Source organism: Macaca nemestrina, chromosome 7 (genome assembly GCF_043159975.1).
Source record: "Macaca nemestrina isolate mMacNem1 chromosome 7, mMacNem.hap1, whole genome shotgun sequence".
Taxonomy (NCBI): Eukaryota; Metazoa; Chordata; class Mammalia; order Primates; family Cercopithecidae; genus Macaca; species Macaca nemestrina.
In genome coordinates this window covers 51020712-51043430 of record NC_092131.1, presented here as the reverse complement: position 1 = coordinate 51043430, position 22719 = coordinate 51020712, and the positions used below count along the sequence as shown (strand labels likewise).

The following is a 22719-nucleotide window of genomic DNA, read 5'->3' as shown; positions in this document are numbered from 1 at the left end:
ATACCCCCCATTAAAAAAATCATTTCCAATATAAACTCTGTACCCATTCAACAAAAACTGCCCTTTTTCCTCTCTTCCCCACAAACCCGGGCAACCACTATTGTATTTTTGCTTCTATGAGTTTGACTATTACAGATACCTCATTTAGTGGAACCATACAATATTTGTCCTTCTGTTCCTTTACTAAATATGTTTTCAAGGCTCATTGTGATGCAGCACCACCTAAGAATTCTATTCTTCTTGATGGTGAAATAATATTCCATTGTCTGTGTTTGCTACATTTTGTTTACCCATTTATCTGTTGATGAATACTTGGGCTGTTTCCACTCTTTGGATATTGTAAGACTGCTGCGAACATGGTTATACGAGTGTCTCTTCAAGTTTCTACTTTCCATTCTTCTGGGTATGTATCTAGGTGTTGAATTGCTGGGTAATATGCTAGGTCTATGTTTAACTTTATGAGGAACCTCAACTGTGTGGTTTTACATTCCCACCAGCAATGCATACGGGTTCTAATTTCTCCATATCCTTGCCAACACTTGTTGTTTTCTTGTTTAAAAAAATTGTAGCCATCCCAATAGATTGGAAGCAGTATCTCTTTGTGGTTTTACCTGTTTTTTCATAGTCTTTAACATTATATGAAACGGTCTTGTTATTTTCCCTTACTGGGTTTATTAGTCTGGAAATTCATGAAGGCAGAACCATTTCTTTTACGTTTGTTTCTACATTTCCAGCATCCAGAACTGTTCTTGTCACACCTAGGAATTATATTAAATAAAGGAATACGTGGATGTTCTTCTTGCAGAACTATATGACCATCATTGCTAATTTATTTGTCCAAAAACCAGTGCTTAAACAACAGCACATGAATTAGGTAACAAGTCCACAGTCTGTATTAGGCATCAGAGCTGTGCCCCTCCCACTCTCAGTCATTCTCCACCAAGGTCCTTAACTTTTTAAAAAAAGTTGCAGTAAAACAGACATAACATAATATTGATAATTTTAACCATTCATGAGGGTAGAATTTGGTGGCATTAAATCATTCACAATGTGCAATTGTGTGTAGCCTTGAACCAATAAACACCATTATCTTAGGACTTCTGAAAGTGAAGACTAAACACAATTTAAATGAAATGATATGTCATAAAATATATGCATCAACCTCAGATTAAATTTAGTTACTAGAATTGGAATTCAAAGTGAATTAAAATTTTCATAAAGCTTGCATGGAGAATTGTACACTCCTTCCCTTTCTAGTTGCCCAATACTAAGGCTGCATTGTACTACGTGTAAACAGGAATGAAAATATTGCACTGGGGGGGCTGGGTGTGATGTCTCACGCCTGAAGTCCCAGCACTTCGGGAGGCAGAGGTGGAAGGATCACCTGAGATCAGGAGTTTGAGACCAGTATGGGCAACATAGAAAGATCCCCGCCTCCACAAAAAATTTAAAAATTAACCAGAAATTGTGCTGCATGCCTGTAGTCCCACATACTCAGGAGGCAGAGACAGGAGGATCACTTAAGCCCAGGAGATCAAGGCTGCAGTGAGCTATAATTGTGCTACTGCAGTCCAGCCTGGGTGACAAAGCAAAATCCTGTCTCAAAAAGAAAAGAAAAATATTGCATTGGGGTATAGAAGGAGTGTGTCACAGAAACCTAACTCCTAAACAAACTGAAGTCTGAAAATTAGTGAGTCACTCACAACATGTAATCTTAACACATGGCTTCTGTGCACTTTACAAACAGAATTTCACAACGGAAAGTTTTCAACAATGCCATTCCCAATTACTAAGAGCCAGAGTCACTGGGTGAAGGGATCCTGGAAATGGCCTAAGGAGCTGTAGCAAACGAACAGGACCTATGTGCAGTGTTGCACCACAATAAATTGCAAAGTACACTGCAGGGTATCATACGTGTCCACCTGAGCACCACCCAGTCTCACATGATCTGTTTGCTAATGTTTCAGACACAAACCAAACCATGCCTATTGTGTAGTCTGCAATTGCTCTTGGCCACTGTCTGAGTTACCAAGCCAAGTTGCAAAACGATAATATTTTGAAATCATGAAGTTTATATCTCTGAAGAGCAAGGAGCCAGGGTTCCTGAGCATGTAAGGAGGACAGCAGGTGCACCTGAGGACAGCTGTCCTGGCCAGAAGCAGATTTGCCCAGAAGCTAATAAAGGTGAAGCTTTGGGGCCTGTAACTGACACAGGTGCCTTTCAAGGTTGGTGGGGACAGCTAATTTCTCCTAAAGAGGTTCTCAAATTGTTTCACATCCACTAAAACCTGGATCCACCCACCTCTTCTTTCTCTAGCCACTCTCAGAAATTTTTGAAAATGCATTTATTGGCCGTTTTCTATAGGGAAACATCAACAGATATCAGTGAGGTTTCTGGCATCCCCTACAGGGCCTAGCACAGAGCCATCCACATTGTAGGGCTCAATAACCATTTGATACATAACGTTAAATGTGTAAAATAAAGTACACAGTTCCTTGTAGTGTGTGTGTGTGTGCGCGCGCGTGTGTGTGTGTGTTTCTGATACTCATCTTGAACATTTGGCTTTAGATGTTCAGGGTTTACTTATCTTAAATGAAAAACCCAATGACATTTGTACTCAGAACACCTGTCTAGGAGTAACTGAAAGTTTATCTCTGAGGACTAATGACCAGAGACTTGGAGAAAACTGTGCTTTTGTTGGATGACTATAGAAAGTGACTAGCTAAATAATTTCCCATTTGCTTTTTTTTTTTTTTTTTTTTGAGACAGAGTCTCTGTCACTCAGGCTGGAATATGGTGGTGTGATCTCAGCTCACTGCAACCTCCACCTTCTGGGTTCAAGTGATTCTCGTGCCTCAGCCTCGTGAGTAGCTGGGACTACAGGTATGCGCCACCATGCTTGGAAAATTTTTGTATTTTTAGTAGAGATGATGTTTTGCCATGTTGCCCAGGTTGGTCTCGAACTCCTGACCTCGAGTGATCTGCCTGCTTTGGCCTCCCAAAGTGCTGGAATTACAGGCATGAGCCACCACACTCAGGCCCCATTTGCTTTTATTATTTGGTATATACACCATTGAATTTTGTTTTACTCACTGGCGGTCAAACAAACAAACAAAAAAGAGTCTGTGACTTTTAGGTTGAGATATTATTTATTTCTACCCAAATACTCCTCCAATTAAAATAGCTTTGTGGAGACTATTCTGAATGTACTGCAAATCTCTTTGCACAGTTACAGTTAACTAACTGGGGTCAGAACTGAAACATTTAAAAATGGCAGCACCTCCCCCACGCACAAATGCCTCCTTTGGCCCTCCCAGACTTTGAAATTTGATCTAAGAAGAAAATGTTTGCTGTGAGAAGTTCTACCTAGTTCACCTCAAGTTAAATAGTCAATATTAGAATACTCAGGTGAGGCCTTGGAGTGATGTGTGGAAAATTCTCAGAATTATCCATTTCAGACAGATGCTTTGTAAACGTCCTCATCACACAGGACCAGTGCCCGTGTCCGTCGGTCCCTTTGGTTTGTGCCCCGCGTGCCCATTTGTATTCCCTGTGAGTCACTCACTTTTTAAGGGCTTAACGATAAAACCTGACTGTCCAGTTTTAGACTCTGTCATCATCCATTAGATAGGAGCTTGGTGGGCATTTCATATTTCTTTCTTTTCAGCCCTGAAAGTGACGTTAGCAGGGAAATTCAAAAGCAAGCAGAAAACTGGCATAGCTAATTTAGGCTAATTAGGATGGCAGAAGCCGAGATGCGCACTTCAGAGCTTCTCATGCCCTCCCGTGTCTCCACCTGATTGCTTTGTCCAGCAGCAAACCCAGGAGGCACTTCCAATTACATCACATCCTCTTCAAACACCAAACCACTCAAGCTAATTTTATCCTATTAAACAGACTGAAGGATCCAGAAGAAAGCTTCTCTCCCCCTCCCCAAAAGCTTCAATTACCAGGGTCCCTGATTATCATCGCTTCAATCCTATATGCACTGCTAAATACTTTTTTTGCTTAGCATTGCCTTCTTCATTTAGATGAAAAGCAAATATTATGAGCATGTCTTTACAGTTCTGGTGAAGTGACATTAGGAGTAGAGCTAAAAAGAAGCACCCTGGTTATTAGCATGGTTAATCAAAGTCAAGTTTGAAGTTTCCAAAGACATTAGAATCACAGATATTTCAGCACCTCTCTGAATATTAGCATTTAGAGAAAGCACTGCAGATTTCTTTTTTTCTTCTTCTCTTTTCCCTTTTCTTTCCTTTTCTTTTCCTTCCTTCCTTCCTTCCTTCTATCCTTCCTTCCTTCCCTCTTTTCTTCCTTCCCTCTTTTTCTCCTTCTTTCCTTTCTTCCATCTTTTATAAGAACTGTTGTAAAAATTACCAGTAAGTATCCAGCAAAAGGAAATTTGTGATTCATGATAATAAATGTGGAATAAGCAACTTGGCCATTGATGCAAATGTAAGGAGAGCTAGTGAGACAGATAACACAGCCATTCATCATTCCATCTACTTCTTCCAGGCAAACAAATGCAAATCGTGTGTTTTTTGTGACACATATCCCAAAGACCATCACAGAGTACAAACTTTTTATTTCCAAATTCAAAATCAACTTTCCATTCCATTTTGACCCAGCAAAGAAGTCTTAATCTGAAAGATTTTAAATTTTTTCTGATTATAAAAATAATCAAACAGTGTTCTAATTCTTTTAATGTAAAGCCCCTTCCAAACTAAGTTTAAGACTTGGAATCAAAATGAAACATTTGGTTGTTCTTGATTCTTTCCTGGAAAAAGATTTTTACAAGCCACCTTAAAAAACCCTTGCTTAAGAAGACATGACAAGTAAAGATAAATGAATTTACATGAAGAGGGTTATGGTGCCTGAAAGACTTGAAAAACTGTTTTTGAAGTTAAATACATCTCCTGTGCAGGCACTGCTCCTCTTCTCAATGACCGGAAATAGGTTTGACAAATCTTAAAAGGTACCAGTGTAACAAAGAAAACTTTTCCACCTTCAATATCACCTACATGCCCGGAGGATCCTTTTGCAACGACAGGCATAGTGATTTTTCATTTCTTCTGGAAATTTATTATAACTTTTTTTTTAAACCTTCCCGAGACTGGTGATGGGCTTCATTGCATTTGTCAGTTTTAATTTCAGAAAGTCTCATCTGTATTCTGTGTAGTCAGTCCAAATGACTGAAATTAACTGTTTGCTTTTTTAACAATCTCTTTCCTTTAGCAGAAGTCTACCAGTAACTCTTACACAATTGTCACTATTTCACTGGTATCAAAAAGCCATTGTCTTGGGACAATCATTCCCCTTCCCCCCACCCAAAAGAAACAGCCACTAAACAACAATCCATCTGAACTGTGTTTGGGCCAATTTTCTTAATGTTTCAGCAAGGATTAATCTGTTGGCATAAGTGTTTAGTCCCATTAACAGCTAAAGTGACAGAACCCACAACTCACGGTGCTGACAGTAAACAAGGAATTTGAGGAATGGCTTTTAAACAATGACTAAGCCTCAAGCCATTTTGTCTTCAGATGCCGCGAAACTTGTCCATGGCTGTAGGAAGAGTTGCCTTCTTTCTACGGTCCTACTTCTACTTAGAATGCACCTCCCTCCTGCTGTCTTGATATTAGCTGATTAGATTTGCGTTGCTAAAATCAGTCTCCTCTGATTGGCCACTGAGGACCTACATGGCTGTTAAGATAAGTCCCTCATTATTATTTTCTAGAACAAGCTTTGGTAAAAACTGGAAAATAGGTAAGTTTGCAAATGCTGGATTTCTCTTGGGATAACATCATTCAGCCTCACCTGGGATAGGCTCCTTTGGGCAAGAGCAGGGATTTCCTGATCTCTATTATAGTCTATTGTGCCTGGAGAGCAGAAAACACAGTAAAATGTGTGGGCATGGATCTCCCCACCAACAGAAAAGGTCTCACAAGGGGCGTCAAAGCATAATATTGAGAAGAGGGCAATTCTTTTTAAATATCTAACTTCATTTTGGAGACTCTCCAAGATGTTTTAATCCACACATGTGTCCTCTCCTGTGATCTCTCCAGCCAGTATTACCATATTTATCACTTAAGCTACAAGAGATAGCCAACAATTTTGCTGCTGCTTCTACATCTTTTCACTACTCCCCAGCCCCTTGCTGTCTTCCGTCACCCCATTGCCTACTCATGACCTCCAAACAACAACAAAAGAGAACATTTGCCTCAGGATCTTCATATGATTCCAAGACTAGGGAGATTCCCCAAGGGACCTGGACTCTTCACCGGGACTTTTCCACCTAATGTTTTGTTTTGTTTTTTATGTCAGCTCCAATTTCCTACTTGGCCAACAATAGATACCATTTTTTCCCCTAAACCTACCACTTCTCTTTGAAATACCACACACATAATATTCAGACTCTCTTGTGTGTGCTGTCCAGGACTGCTGAACAGAAAGGAGTTCCATCAAGAGTATAGTGTTCTGGCAAGCTGAGATTGGACTTGTAGCAAAAGGGGTAAGGAGAAAAAGGTTATCAATGGAGAAGTTGACAAAGTCGGTAGGGAACTTTGAAACACCTTTCCCAATCTCTAACAAATTAAAAGGCAGACAAGTTAAGAGGCAGAAAGACAGCAAGGAAGGTGAAGATGGTCCATATTTCTTTCTTTTTTTTGAGAGGAAGTCTCACTCTGTTGCCCAGGCTGGAGGGCAGTGGTGTGATCCTGGCTCACTGCAACCTCTGCCTCCTGGGTTCAAGTGATTCTCCTGCCTCAGCCTCCTAGGAACTGGAATTACAAATGCCTACCACCATGCCCGGCTAATTTTTGTATTTTAGTAGAGACGGGGTTTCACCATGTTAGCCAGGCTGATCTCAAACTCCCGACATCAGGTGATCCACCTGCCTTGGCCTCTCAAAGTGCTGGGATTACAGATGTGAGCCACCATGCCTGGCTGAAGATCCATATTTCTGTAATATTTCAACAATGTTTAGCAGATACTTGCTGTATGTCAGATATTGTATATTGTGCATACTGTGTGCTGGGAGTATAAGCATGGCAAGAAGCATTTACCTATCTATAATGTGGGAGAGGAAACAGACCAGAAAATTGATCATTACTATCCAGTGTGTCAAGGTGCTTTGGTAGCCCAGAGGGGGAAACCAGAGGAGAGGCAACTAAGTATTATTCCGGGGGTGGGGAGTGCAGGGGCTTAGGGATAAAGGATGCCCAAAAGAGGGGGTGTTTTAGATGGGTGTTGAAAACAAGTGGACACCACTCCCTATCCCTGGGGGTAGGGAGTTGCAGGGATGCCAGGGTGTAATGAGGAGAGGGGCATCCCAGGGTAACAACAACAACAACAAAAAAAAAACAGCTGCAAAAGCCCAGAGGTATGGCATATTTGGAAACTGAAAGCATCTTGGAATAGCTAGTGGTTATGGGGAGACAAGAGTAAACAGAGTCCAAGCTCTTAACTTACAGGAGCCTATAAATTAACTGTGACTATAACTATTTTCATAATTCATCCATTTCAATTTCTGGAAAAGATGTAACATTCTAAGATTTGTAGTTTTACCCAGATAACACTATTGTGGTATCAGAAAGTCTTGTGGATATCAACATGAGCCTTATGGCTGTAGTCACAAGTTATCTTCAGATAGTCCTTTGTATTCCCTGCAGTGTTCAACTCTAAGATTAGGCTGCTTCTTCACAGACGCCATTCCTTAAACACTGGTGCCACCCCTTAAACCCAGTCTAGGGTTTTGTCTCAAGTGTTCTTACTTTGTCTGTTCTCCCTGGGCAACTTTAACCATATCCGTGGCTTCAACAAACGCTGTAAACCAGTGACTTCCAAATGACACCTCCAGTCCAGATCTTCAGAGTTTCCAGCCATTACTTCCACTTGCCCACCTAAAATACAACACGTTCAAGACTGGACTCTTCCCTGTGCAAATCTGCTTCTCTTCCTCTAGTCCCTGTCTTGTGGTGACTCCACTGCTGCTCTAAAGCTGGAGACACCTGGGCTAATCCTAGACTTTGTACTCCCCTTTCCCTGACTTACACATTTAAATCCAAAGTCCTGTCAATTCTATGTCTCAATAGCTCTTTTGTCTTTCTCTCTTCCTCTCCATCTTAATTTGCCAGCCCGCTAAAGACATTCAGTTCAACGATTTACTGAAAGGTTCCAATTTGCTGTTTATAAGTAGCTAAGACATGGCCCATTGAGGAACCAGGCTAGGTGATGAATTATCATCATCACTCAACTCCTTGCCTCCATCTTGTCCCCTTTTAATCACATCATTGCTTCTCAAAAAGTTTCAATGGCTGTCGTTGTCTAAGGTCTAGATGTCGTAACACAGAAGCAATCTGAAGGTTGGCTTCTGACTTTCTGTTCAATATCATCTCTCCACCCCCTCTATACCATAGCCATTCTGGAGAGAGTGCTATGTATGTGTGCATGCATGTATGTATGTATGTGTATATGTATGTATATATGTGTGTATTTAGTGAGCATATTGTTCTGGTATACCTCCATGATATGTTATTTCCTATGTCAGAAATATCCTAGTAGACTCAGAAAACTTTTCTCCCACCTTCAAGTCTTAGCATTTATGTTTCCCTCTGTTCTTTACTGCCCTCCACCCCCACAATCCCCGGACCCTACCCACAGGCACCTTCTTCCATGATCCTTTTACACCTTGTAAAAACCTCCTTTGAACAATTTCTATATTATGTTGTAAATGATTTCTTACAGGTCATGGCTATTCCCTCGCTGAATGTTATTCCCATATCCATGCGAGTCTCTTCATCTCTGTACAGAGACTGGACCAGAGTGACTGCCCAGTGCATTGTGCAAGCTCTTCTGCAATAAGATCTTACTGTGTGCCTCAGGGCTTAAGAAGGCACCTTAGTTCATAGGCAGAGGACTTGCGAATGGTCCAAGTGATCCAGGCCCCTGGCTGTTCTTTATTTGTAGGAATAGTGGGTCCTAAGCCCCATGGGGTCTCTGGGCACACATACCTCATGCCCCTTCCAAGGACATCAGGGAGGATGGGCTAGTAGAGCACCACCCAGAGGGCAGTGTCTACCATTGTGTCCTCCCTGGGACAGTCCGTCCTCCAAAAGACATGGTCCATTTCTCCACAGTTCTTCAGCATTTGTCCTCCTGCTCTTCCTACTCTCTAGGGAAACACAACCACTCCTGTCTCTCAGAATTTCTCACCTCTGTAGCCTTGCTCATAGCTCTTCACCTGGACTGCCTGGCTTTTGACTCTACTTCTGAACTCATGTCCAATCATTCTTCAAGATTAATTTTAGATCATTTTGTTCATGAAGTTTTCTCTGCCCTGCAAATTTGAATGGGCCCCTCTTCCTAAGCATTTGTTGTTCCTACTTAATGGCACTAATTATATCTGCTTGTTGTTATTTGTACCCTTCCTACCACCTGGTAAGACTAACTCATGGTTATTTTTAGCCCTCAGAATCCGGTGCAGTGTCTCGCACAAAATAGACTCTCAATCAGTTCAGGTCTTAGCTTAGATTTGTACTTCTGGGAAGTCTTCCCTGACTTCCTTAGTCTGGATTATGTATCCTTTGTTTACCTTTAGTATCTTGTATTGCCATGGGTCTGTCAGCCTTGTGGTGACAGGGATTGTATCTTTCTTGTCCACAGTGGTATTCCCAGTATCTCACATAGAACTGACCTCAACAAATGTCTGTTGAACAAATAAACAAATTAGCGAACAGGGATGACTGAATGCGTAGAACTCAATTATCATGGGGCCTGCGGAGCAGCAGTTTTTTGAAATATCTGATTGAGTGGCTCTGTGCCTTGATTTCACTCTTCTGAAGGATGTTGGAAAATGGAGATACTACCTTCAAAGCAAAGGGAAGTCCAGTAATTGTCTGGGGATATCAAGGAGTCCTGGCTAACTGAGGGATGAAGCTGGATGTAAGGTGTTGGAGGGAGTTGGTGGGAACGGTGGAGATGAAGCCTTGGTGGGGCAGCATCAGGTCCCTTCACTGATTGGTAAAGGGTGGCCCCTCCTTTCCCGATACACATGCTCATTCCTCAACCTCTTACAATTTAGGCAAAGAGTGGCATGTTGGAATGGGCCGAGGGAGGTCCTGATGCTGTCGTCCTGGCATAGATCTCCCAGTCCTTAGAGCATGTCCTACTCTCCATAGATTCAACCACAGCTGCCCCTTGGCTGAGGAGCTTTGGGAAGGGTGGATGGTTTACTGGGGTAGGAGGGAGGGAGAAAAGTAACACATCTTTAGTTGGAAAGGGAGTCTTTTTAGTACGAGGAAGTATTTTTTTCTTTTTGATTTTAAAGGCTGTTTAAATTTTGTAGTCAGTCTACCCTGTTCATGGTTCTTTTTTTTTTTTTGAGACGGAGTCTTGCTCTGTCACCCAGGCTGGAGTGCAGTGGCCGGATCTCAGCTCACTGCAAGCTCCGCCTCCCGGGTTTACGCCGTTCTCCTGCCTCAGCCTCCCGAGTAGCTGGGACTACAGGCGCCCGCCACCTCGCCCGGCTAGTTTTTTTGTATTTTTTAGTAGAGACGGGGTTTCACCGTGTTAGCCGGGATCGTCTCTCGATCTCCTGGCCTCGTGATCCGCCCGTCTCGGCCTCCCAAAGTGCTGGGATTACAGGCTTGAGCCACCGCGCCCGGCCCATGGTTCTTTAGAGTAAGATTCTTTTTCCTAGTTTAGCTGTAAGCCTCCAAACTTCACATGCACATTTTCACCCCAAATGGGAAAAAGTAGACCATATTCAAAACCGAAAATAAAAATGTATCACAAAACCTCCCCAAGAGCTATATTATTCAAGTTACCATCATTCAGTTGGATATTATCAAGACAAAAAAATTAAAGTAGAGATTGTGAACATCGCTGCTCCCGTTTTCTCTTGTGCTCGTAAATGAATGTTTTTCAGCCTTCCCCATCCATCTTCATTAACATTGTGAGCCATTTGTATTGGTCCTGCAATGCAGCATCTTTACATTGTGCAAACGTATGTGATGTTCTGGAAATGGGCAATTTAATATGAAAGGCACACCATGTCTCAGATTTTTTTTATTTTCTAAACAGTAATTTCTGCTAGGAATTATTCCATGACTTGTGCATAATTTCATGCAGATGGTTATTTAAATATAAATAGAGAAATCTGTCATTTAATATTGTGCCTGCCTCTCCTTGGGTTGGCATGGCCACATTTTAAACTCGTGCCATAAATAAAAGATAAAAACATCTTTAAGCCCCATAGTAGTCAGAAGATAATTGGGCCTGTTCATTAATTGTCATTTGAGTGACCTCCAATTAACTCTCTTAAATTTTCCAGTTTATTTAAAAAGAAACTTAAATGGGGTCTTTTTTTGTGAAATGTGTTTACAGTGTAATGAAAACCCTAGTTGTTTACCTAATGAAGACTACATTCTCCCAGTAGTAAAAACAAAACTCCTTTTCTTTGGGGACCAACTCACTTTCCTCGTTGGTAAATGCCAACTTTTGACACTAAACTAACATGGGAGTGGTTGGGATATGAAGCCACAGATACAAGCCTGAGCTGACCATTTTATAATTCAGGTATATCTTTTGCCAAAAATGCCATATCATTGTTTACCTTGACAGGTTTTGTAATAATTGAAATAAACAACATGAGGAAAAAATGTATATTGAATTAACCTTCTATATTTGAACAAGATTTAAGTTAGTGGCAGCAGGTTAAGAGTGCAAAGTTTTGTGAATTCAAGTCCAAAACATTGCTTAAATAAATATCTTACAATATTTATTAACCAAAAAAATATGACTTTGAAAAATGGTGATGAGAATTTATAAAATGGAAAAAGAAAACATATCACTCCTCTTCAAAGCTCTGCTCTCTGCTTTGTCACATTGTAGACCATTTCCTCATCTATTCAAGTCAAAAGGAATACGGGTTTTTCCAGAGCAAATTTATTTCTATGAGTGTGAGTGTGAGCCTAACTTAGAACAAAAGTGATATTTTCCTATATCTAAAAGATGTCTTGGCAGCAAGAAGTACAAAAGAAAAAAAGGTGAAGACGTGTGTGTCTGTGTGTGTGTGCGTGTTTAAAGATAAATTGGAACTCCTGATGCCAGTTCTCGTGTTCTGTTCGCTCTCTCAGTTCCACATCTCTGTCTTAGATCTTTTCTCCCTTGGAACGTTTAAACTTCTTAATGGCAGTAGCACATCTCCACATGGAGAGCTGGTTTCCAGTTAAAGGCAAGTATGCTAAAACTCAAGAAATTATTTTCTGTCCTTGCCTTCCTTTCTAATTTCACCATTGTCTTGAAATTAAATTTGAAGTTTTAATTTTCCTTTTTTGTTCATGTCGACTGTGCTGCCAATTCAATCCCATAGATACTTTCCCTTCATAACATTAACATATTTCAGCAATTCCTATGCCTACAAGTACCAGCAGACATCATTTTCATACATATCTTTTGCCCATTTTGTTCTGTCTCAAAAAATCCTGAAGCAGCTTATTGACTTTAATACAGGGAAGAGGCCTGGTTTGGGGTTTAAGAGACCTGGGAGTTTCAGTCTCAGTGTGCCATTGACAGTGTTAGTCATTTTACCTTTCTGCATCTCAGCTCCCTCATTTGTAAAATAACAGGGTTAAAGTTAGGAATTATTAACTCCTTTCCACCTCTCACATCCTATGCATCTAGAGGCCTGGATTAAAACTCCTAACCGGGAGTGCAGGATCTTATGACAATTGCTATCTGGCTAGTCCCATTGACTCTACATATATCCTCTCCATCTGCCTAGAGGTATACGTCCCACTATAATAATCCTGCAGACCTAGATGTAACTTTGTATTCTCAATTCTATTGAATATGTAAAAGGCTAGTGTAGTGTTGTGGTTAAAACAAACTCAGGTCAGATTACCTGGTTTTGAACCCAGCTTCACCACCTACCAGATGCATGACCTTGGGCCAGTTACTTAACCTCCATGAATCTCAGTTTCCTCCTCTATAGGAAGAGTATAATAATAATAATAACAATTCACATTTCATACGGTTATTAGGACTAAATGAGATGATCATTGTAAAACCTTAGAGTGGAACCTCGACCTTGGTTAGAGCTCAGTTAAAAGTAGCCACTAACATAAAACAGCCTCTCGTTTTCACATTATAGATTAATCAGTAAAATAGATTAATCAGAATATGTCACACACGACTCATAATATTATTCTCTTTTAAACATTATTTATAACATCTGCCTTTATAGTTATGTCTGAGAGGGACCCATGCTTTTATCACATTGTTAAAAATGTACACATTCTTATTGTCATCGTGACAATTTTTACTCCTAAGACTGGAACGTCTCCTCTTTCTTAATAGCTGTGTACACATTCAGAGTCAAAAAAGCCAGTGGATTTTGTAACATAGAGTAAACAATATTTGGAAAAATAAATAATAATTTATACAGGGCCTATCTGCAAAAAACAGTTTTAAAATTCTACTTGTATACATTAAAATAAGTTAATATCTTTAAAATGTGGACTATGGCATTATTATATGTTTAAAAAGGCCAGTCTCTTTATTCATCCCTAACAGGAGTCATGAGGTTTATTAGGCTAGAGTCATATTTACCATACCCATGTTTTGGAGAATCTTATCTGTATCTTTAAAGCATATCTAATCATAGAATTCAAAATAATTTAGCTAAGGGTGTTAATGACTGTGTGGCACTGAACTTGATGACACGTTATATTTTTTATTTGTTTATTTATTTATTTTTTTGAGACTTGAGTTTTGCTCTTGTTACCCAGGTTGGAGTGCACTGGCGTGATCTCAGCTCACTGCAACCTCCACCTCCCAGGTTCAAGCAATTCTCCTGTCTCAGCCTCCCCAGTAGCTGTGATTACAGGCATGTGCCACCGCAACTGGCTAATTTTGTATTTTTAGTGGAGATAGGGTTTTAGCATGTTGATCAGGCTGGTCTTGAACTCCTTACCTCAGGTGCTCTGCACATCTTGGCCTCTCAAAGTGCTGGGATTACAGGCATGAGCCACTGCACCTGGCCTGACACATTATATTAAATAGTTATTGCCATCATGGAGGTTAAACTTTACAAGGGACATTATGAATATATCAAAGAAAGGTCGAGTAGGTTAATCTGAATAACATGATAATACTATGTATGCAATGTTAAAAGTATATGCAATATTCTGTATAAAAAATCACACTGCTAGTGATACATTGATGAGCTAAAAAACATGGATTCTATTGATTAGCAAACTATATTTTGGTTAATCACAAATGACTTTTATTTTAAAGCTCAAAACTGATATTCAGAAAGATATTCTGTCTCTCTGTTTTTGGTCTTCATAAAACTCTAAAATAGAAACTTTGTTATCACCTCTTCTCTGTGCTTTTCCCTCCACTTCGTTACCTTTCTGAATTCTCTGTCCCATGCCAAGTTCTTATTCCTGGCCACACTCTTTTTTTCCCTGTCTACTCCTGACATTGTGCTATTCCAGGGTCCAGAGTAACCTAAAAATTGCTTTATAGGAAGCCCTCTATACTTCAATGCCATTGCTTTCAAGTTCCGGGAAAAAAAAAAACTCTTCAGACCTCACTTTTAGTTTACCCAACAGAGGATATTCTATGTCTGGCTGACATTACATTTCTCTGAATTCAACAATTTGGACTCTAGATTTAAGAATCATTCTCTTATTTTCTAGACTATTAAGAGCCATGTTTCTGAAGGCCGGTCCCTGAAAGGAAGCCCAAGTCTCTGATCTGTGAGGGCATAAGTGTGCTTATGCATGAGAAGAATCTAAGTAGTGTGAACTGACCAGGTGCAAAACCAAAAAACTTATGTGAATAATAAAGAGCCAATGATTTGGGAACAGCAAATCACAAGTTTGATTAAAACATGTTCTTAGAAAATTAGCAAAAGTGTTAGCGACTGAAGACCATCTTAAATCATGAGCAACTATGTATGTAGCTAGTTCCTTGTAGCCACCGATATTTCTGTCCACAAGTAAATGTCAGAGGAAAAATATAGATGTTACAAACTCTAAATATTAAAATGACAAAGATTGACTCTTTAAAATATCGTTATGATAATTAATTAAAGAATGATATCCAAATTCACATTTTTACATTAATTTTATGTTTATTCTTTCTTTTTTGCCATGTTTCTAATTCTGCACATCAACTTCCATGGAGACATAACCGTTGCAAACTAAAGTGATTTTCTCTAAATGAAGACAACACAATTGAGTCTTCTGTGCTACCTAGGTTCACAGTCTGTTTCTAGCCAACAGAAAGACATTTGACCAAAAATTCCAAAAGAGAATCAATAAGAAAATAAAGAGCCAGGCTTGGGTTCTCTAATTCCAAGGAAAAGCTCAACGAATCTTTTCCCTAGTATCTTAAGGGTTGTAAAATTTGAAATAGCTGCTTTCTACGGAACCGAGTTTGCATTACTCTTGTCAATAGTTAAAATGTGTGTTTTTTTAAAAAAACAGTGTCTCAAAGACAAGTTAAGAGTGTCTTTAAGAAATATGATATGAAACTGAACCAGAATTAAGGCTAGGATTCTGTGATTTATTTGGAGGGAGCGGGAGGATGGTGGTACAGGGTGATGCCATGCACAGGAGAGTGAAAAAAAAAAAATGAAGATAAGTAATAACTACTGTAATAAAGAATCCCTAAGCACACAAACCAACGTAGCAATACCCCTCTGTTAAACAGAAACATCATCTACCTTGAGAAATTTAAACTGAGATATATGCAGATAAGCACTTTTACTTTTAATGAATATTCTGTTAATTCTTTAAAATACACTTTTGGATAAAAGGTTCTTTTTCTCCCTTCACTCACTATGTGCTTCTCTAAAAGCCTGCATATCTGGAAATGTAAATAGATATCCTTCCAGTTAAATATGAATTAATTAGACAAATCTGCTTTTACCTACACGCTGTGTGTAAAACAGCTTAAATGTACAACGAAGAGGAAGAGAAGAGAAGAGAAGAGAAAAAGAAAAGAGATTTAAAAGGGAAGCAATCCAAGACTTCCATTTTCGTTCTTCAGATAAACATATTTAACACCCACAAATTAAATAGGAAGTTTTAGACAGCTTTAAGTTAGCCCCACAGAATTATTTACTAACAGACCCAAAATGTACACTTTACTGCCTTTAACTTCCCAATTATATTTTTAATTACTGTCAAAGTACCTTCTGCAGACTACAATATCATCGTGTGAAACCACACATTTCCTTTTAGTACCCCCTGCTCAGAAAAGTTCTACATTCATTTAATCCTGAATCTGATTTCCTCAGTCTAAAATTTTGAGCGTGTTCAACTACAGTGTTTCCCTCTTGGAAAACCTGAGACAATGACCAGAATTCATAGCAAGTTTTCCCATTCAACCAGACATTTCTTGAGGGAATTGCAAAGGCTCCGCGAAGAAACAGTTAACATGTATATGTCTCTCTGAAATTGGCAAATATCTTTTATTTCATCTAATATTCTAGCCAGAGATCCGAGCTCATTTTTTTCCTGTCCATAAGCTCAAAAAAAAAAAAAAAAAAAAAAGACTGTATTCACTAATTATACATCCTGAAAAGAATTTGGTTCAGTGTAAGATGATCCTAGTGATATGCTAATCCCTTTTTCTGCTTGGTGCTGCCTGAAGCTTGTGTCTAACATTTTTTTCAACTGTATGACAATAAAAGTTCTGGCAACAAAAGAAATAAATGGGCAGCTAAAGAAGGTGTAGCTAAACACATGGCAGGCCGCCTCTCCCTCTCCTTCTGGCTGCTCTTTTGTAGCCTCCAGTTTGGTATCCTCAAGTCAATAGCCGAAATCCAGCCACCTTAGCAACTTAGTATGACACCCAAGCCCTCTCTCTTTACATTCATGAATAGTCAGCACCCAGCAGACAAAATAGAACTAATCTTTTTTGACAGAATTGTTCAATTTTAGAGGAAAAGCTTTTGAGTCTTCCACACATTTGCAGAATATGAGACAACAATGGCCGCAATCAAATTTTAAAAACAACAGTGACCAACAGGGCTGGAAAAAAGTCTCTTTGAATTAAATAGCACATTCAGCCAGTCCCAGTGGTCATAAACTTGGGGCAAACATTCATTTCAGTACGTGAAAGAAAGAGATAAACAAACGAAGACTATATCCAACAGTCCCATTCTGGGCTTCATGCAGTAATGCCTTCTGCTATGATACGTGCATATATTTTTCTTCTATTTTCTTTTATTTTTTCATAGACTAATACAAATATCTTTCCTCTTGAAAATAATTTTGTCTGGAGGGGGGTGCCCAACAAGTCTCAGTTTAAAATGCTTTTTATTCAGCAGCCTTTTGTAGTCATTTGAAAGCAATTTTACCATATAGAAATCCTCTAATGTATCAGTCACTTGCAAGTCTTACATGTGCTAAAAATGAATCTTCTCCCCATTCCATCCCCCTCTATTTAATACAAGGCATCTCTATACCTTTGGAGACAATATGAACAAGAAGAAAAATCTACCCAGTTCATGGCAAAAACAGAAGTTAGCAACATGGTCCATGCAGCTGCAACATTGCATTTAAAATTCAGTTTCCTCATAGGAAGAGGGCTAATCCTGCCCCCGTAATTCCCTACAGCCAAAATGTGCCCCCTCCCCGCGTGACAGTGCAATGCAAAGACACTAGCATGCTTATCTTGCCTAACCAGATGGCCGACTTGGATCAATGCACACACACCACGATCAATGGGAGAGATAAAGAATTAGGAAAACAGTGGTACATGCTCCCAGAAAGCTTGTACACTGCATAATTATTTTATGATTCTACACATGGCTACATGTGATACTGAAGTAGAGAAGGAAAGGATAATTAGAGTGCCAGGAAGAATTTTGTAGTAGACTACACTTTGTCTGTCAGCACTTCCCACTCTAGCAAACTCACTGCCCTTATCTGAAAGTGAATTTAGAAAAACATGAGCGAAAATGTCAGGGAAGGTATTTCCATTTTGCCAGGTCCTGTCACGTCCCAAAGTTGAGTTCAAAGCCTGAGGAGGCTTGCTGGGATTTGGATATGCCTCTCATCATTAGCCACCCCTAGCTGCCCAGCCAAGGAAACCCACAGATAATAGTTGAATGTGATGCAGACTGTAACCAGGAAGAATTTGGTCTCCAAGTGATTCAGGCAAGTTCATTCAGTAAAATACAGCAGGATGAGGCAGTCCCTTAATTTCTGTTTCCTGATTGGCTAACCAAAGCAATGTTTTTGAGCAGGTTGGTTACACACTTGAGACTAAGAAAAAAATAGGAACCGACATCCCTGTGACTCAGCCAGGTAATAAGGAAAGTATATGAGGCTCTGAAGCTGGCACATTCCTACTTTATCCTGAATTCAGACCAAGATCATAAACCAGAACAATAAACCACTGTAATTCCCCACTATGGTCATGTATTAATCAGAAAAAACACAAAATTTTCCTTCAGCCCTTAGCACATGGTGGTACTTATTAAATGATTATATTGTTATTGTAAATAATAATAATCCTTTACCCTGTACTATTCCAACATGTTACTCTCTTTTCACCCTACAACTAAAAATAGTGTTAGGTTTTCCTTTGGATTTGAGACTCAGCTTGCATGCTAATTAAAACATTCAATGAACTTTTTACACCATTTTTTTTATGTAAAGAGAGACAGGAACTGAAATCTGGAATTAGACACAGCTCTCCACCACTGTCAACTTCAAAAATCCTGTGGGTAAGCTAGTCATTCTAAGTAGTCTATTACATTTGAAATAGAGCAAATACTCAATATCCAAATAATTAAAATTACTATAAATTATTTCCTAAGGATAAATAAAATGTAGTTTAGGTAAAAATTCAAAGAGGAAAATATTGACGATTGTGAAAAGCCATAGCAATCCTCTTTGTAAGTTATTTTACTTGGTATGAATATGATGCTCTAAATTCTTATATGACTCCCTTGTTCTCTGTGGAATTGTCTTGTTATGTTATCCCTGGCCTATAACATTTCTCTCCCCAATGTTGGTACAAAATGTATAGCTATATATAACTAGCGCTTAACTTTGCTGCCCATAATCAGATTTGGAGAAAGAGCCTGGGTTAGTAATATGATGCATATTACCATATGTATTTGCAGTTCAAGACCCTTTAAAGGCAGGGCCATCATTTTACCTTTTAGGGCTTATTTTTCTTTTCTCTGAGACTCAAAAAGATAAGTGTAGACACGCAGTATGACAGACTCATTGAGGCTCTTGCAGTAAAAATTGATTCTGCATGTACCATATTTTATATCGTGTAGTTGAGCTTGCAAGATAGAGGGAAACCTTTGGATGTTGGGGAAAAGCAGAAGTTCATGAGTTGGAACTGGAACATGTGAGTAGAAAGAGCACGCCGGGTTTCTCTGAGGGCCAGACTGAGGTGGACTCAACTTTGGGCTGGAGATAAGTTCAGGCAGTTGAACCTGGGTCCTGCCATTAAACCAGAAAACCTGGTAGAAAATGGTGTGCCCTCAGCTCAGTAGTTCCCCTGAATCTCTGTCAAAGAAAATCCAAATCCTGTCAGAAGTAAACCATCATCAGGTTAGACTCCCAGGTTTTCAGGGGATTAAGATTAATGAAATCTAATCTTACAACCAAAGATCACCAATCTCATAGGAAAATAATCCTCTGTAAGCGAGAGTCAGTAGAAACAATAAATAACAGACTTGGATCTTCTAGGATGAAATGTCAGATATAGAATGCAAAATAAACAGGTACAAAATGCTTTAAAAATTAAAATAGGAATCACTAAAATGCATTAACAAGAAGAAACTATCAAAAATGACAGTAGGTTTGAAAATGAACCAAAATGAACCAAATAGTACTTTTATTTTTTCAAATTGATTGAGGAATAATTGAATACAATACAGTGCACCCATTTTAAGTGTACAATTCAATGAGTTTTGACAAACATATATATCTGTGAAACCATCACCACCAGCAGAATGTAGACTATCCCCATCAACTGAAAATGGTACCTTGTGCTTCTTTGCAGTGATTCCTCCCTCCACTCCTGGTCCCAGGCAACCACTGATTTGGCTTATGTCACTATAACACATCTTGCATTTTCTAGAATTTTATATAAATGGAATCATACAATTTACACATCTTTGGATCTGGTGTCTTTGACTCAGCATATTGATTTTTGAGTTTCACCCACTTTGTTGTGTATATCAATAGTTCATTTATTTTTATTACTAAGTAATATTCCATGATTTGGGTATACCATATTTTGTTTATCCATTGCCCAATTAGTGGATGTTTGAGTTGTTTCCAGTTTTTTCCTGTTATAAATAAAGATGTAAAGAACATCCTTGTGAAAGTCTTTGTATGGATATGTGTTTTCATTACTCTTGGGTAAACACCTAGTAATAGAATGGCTGGGTCTTACAGTAGGTATATGCTTAACTTTTGAAAAATTGTCAAAATGTCATCCAAAGTGATCATACTGTTTTACATTCTTACAAGTAGTGTATGAGAATTCCAGTTGCCCCATGTCCTCTTCAACACTTGATGTTGTCAGTCTTAATTTTAGCCATTCTAATAAGTGTGTTATAGAATCTCATTATGGTTTTAATTTGCATTTTGCTATGATGAATGATATGTTTATCCACCATTCATATCTTATTTTGTGAATTGTTTGTTCAAATCTCTTGCCCACTTAAAATATTTTTGTTTTATTGATTTGCAAGAGTTATTTTTGCATCTAAAAAATGGGAGAAAGAACATTTTCTTCTGTTCTGTGATTCACTTTTTGTTTATTTAATGGTGTATTTTGAAGAACAAACATTTTAAATTTTGATAAACTCCAATTTAGCAATTCTAGGTTTTATACCTTGTGCCTTTTTATAACTTATGTAAGAAATATTTGCCTATCCCAAGTTTGCAAAGATTTTTTTTCCCCTACATTTTGTTTTAAAAGTTTTATAATTTCACCTTTTACATTTAGGTAGGTGATCTATTTTAACTTAATTTTAGTGTATGAGGTAAGATAAAAGTCTGTGTTTAATTTTTTTCCCATTCAGATAATCAATTATTCCAGCACCATTTGTTGAAGAGATTTTCCATTCCCTACTGGATTTCCTGGCACCTTTACTGAAACATCGATTAATCATAAATAGGTCTACTTCTGACTCCCTATTATGTTTTATTGATCTATATATTTTTCCTCTCGTCAATTAATTTTTGTGATTTTATAGTAAATAGAAATCAAGTAATGATATTTTCCTATTTTTAACTCTTTTAATTTTCAGTTTTTGTGAGTACACAGTGGGTGTATATATTTATGGGGTATGTTTTGATACGGGCATGCAATGCAAAATAATCACATCAGGGATAATGGGGTATTCATCCCCTCAAGTGTTTATCCTTTATGACGAACAATTCAATTGTACTCTTTTAGTTATTTTTAAATGTACAATTAGGTTATTATTGACTGTAGTCACCCTGTTGTGCTGTCAAATAGTAGGTCTTATTTATTCTTTCTAACTTATTCATTATTATTCATTCTTTCTAACTTTTCAGGTACCATTAACCATCACCCCCACCTCCATACTAGCCCCCGACTACCCTTCCTAACCTCTGGTAACCATCCTTCTACTCTTTTTGTCCATGAGTTCAATTGTTTTGATTTTTAGATCCCACAGATAAGTGAGAACATGTGATGTTTGTCTTTCTGTGACTGGCTTATTTCACTTAACATAATGATCTCCAGTTCCATCCATGTTGCTGCAAATGACTACATCTCATTCTTTTTTACGGCTGAATAGTATTCCATTGTGTATATGTACCACATTTTCTTTATCCATTCATCTGTTGATGGACACTTAGTTTGCTTCCAAATCTTTACTATTCTGAACAGTGCTGCAACAAACATGGAGTGCAGATATCTCTTCAATATACTGATCTCCTTTAATTTCCAGTTGCTTGAGACCAGTATATAAATATATAATTGATTTTGTTATATTACCCTTGCACCTTATGATCTTACTAAATTTACTTATTAATTCTAATTATGTTCTAGATTCCTTAGAATTTTCTATATAAATAATCATGTTTTTAGCAAATAAGGAATTTTAATTTTTTCCTATCTAATATTTATGACTTTTATTTATTTATCTTGTCTTATTGCAATGTATAGAGCCCCCAGTAAAATGTTAAATAGAAGTGGTGAGAACAAACATCTGTACAATGTTCCCAATCCCAGAGGGAAAGCATTCAATTTCTTATCATTAAGTATATTACTGTAGGTTTCCTATGAATGCCCTTTGTTGAATTAAAGAATTTCCCGTTTCCTAATTTGCCGACAGTTATTTAAAATCATAAGTTGATGCTGAATTCTGTCAAAAGCTTTTTATGACTATGGAAATTATTATATGTCTTTTCCCCTTTAATGGTGCTTAAATACTCCCCTTGTATTCCTGGGATAAACCTTCTTTTTTCATAATGTGTTCATTTTAAAAATACATAGTTGAATATGATTTATTGATATTTTTGTAAGAATTTTTGCTGTGTGTTTAGAAGGGATATTGATGTTGTATTTCCCTGTTTTTTGTTTTTTACAATGTCCTTGTCCATGTCAGTAGGGACATGATAGCTGTATAGCAGTGTGCTTATTTTTTAGCTCTATATATTTATAATAAAACCCACAAGGGCTCAAGTCTGTTA

At 38.3% G+C, this 22719-nt stretch overlaps 1 long non-coding RNA gene across 1 annotated transcript in view; it reads left to right on the top strand.

The window, feature by feature from the left end:
• The first annotated feature begins 270 nt into the window (after positions 1 to 270).
• The window catches only part of LOC139364094 (uncharacterized), a 28306-nt gene continuing 5857 nt past the window's right edge, over positions 271 to 22719 (top strand). The window contains exons 1-2 of the long non-coding RNA XR_011625358.1: positions 271 to 403; positions 2771 to 2884. This is a non-coding gene — a long non-coding RNA (uncharacterized lncRNA). The remainder of the gene's footprint in view (positions 404 to 2770; positions 2885 to 22719) is intronic.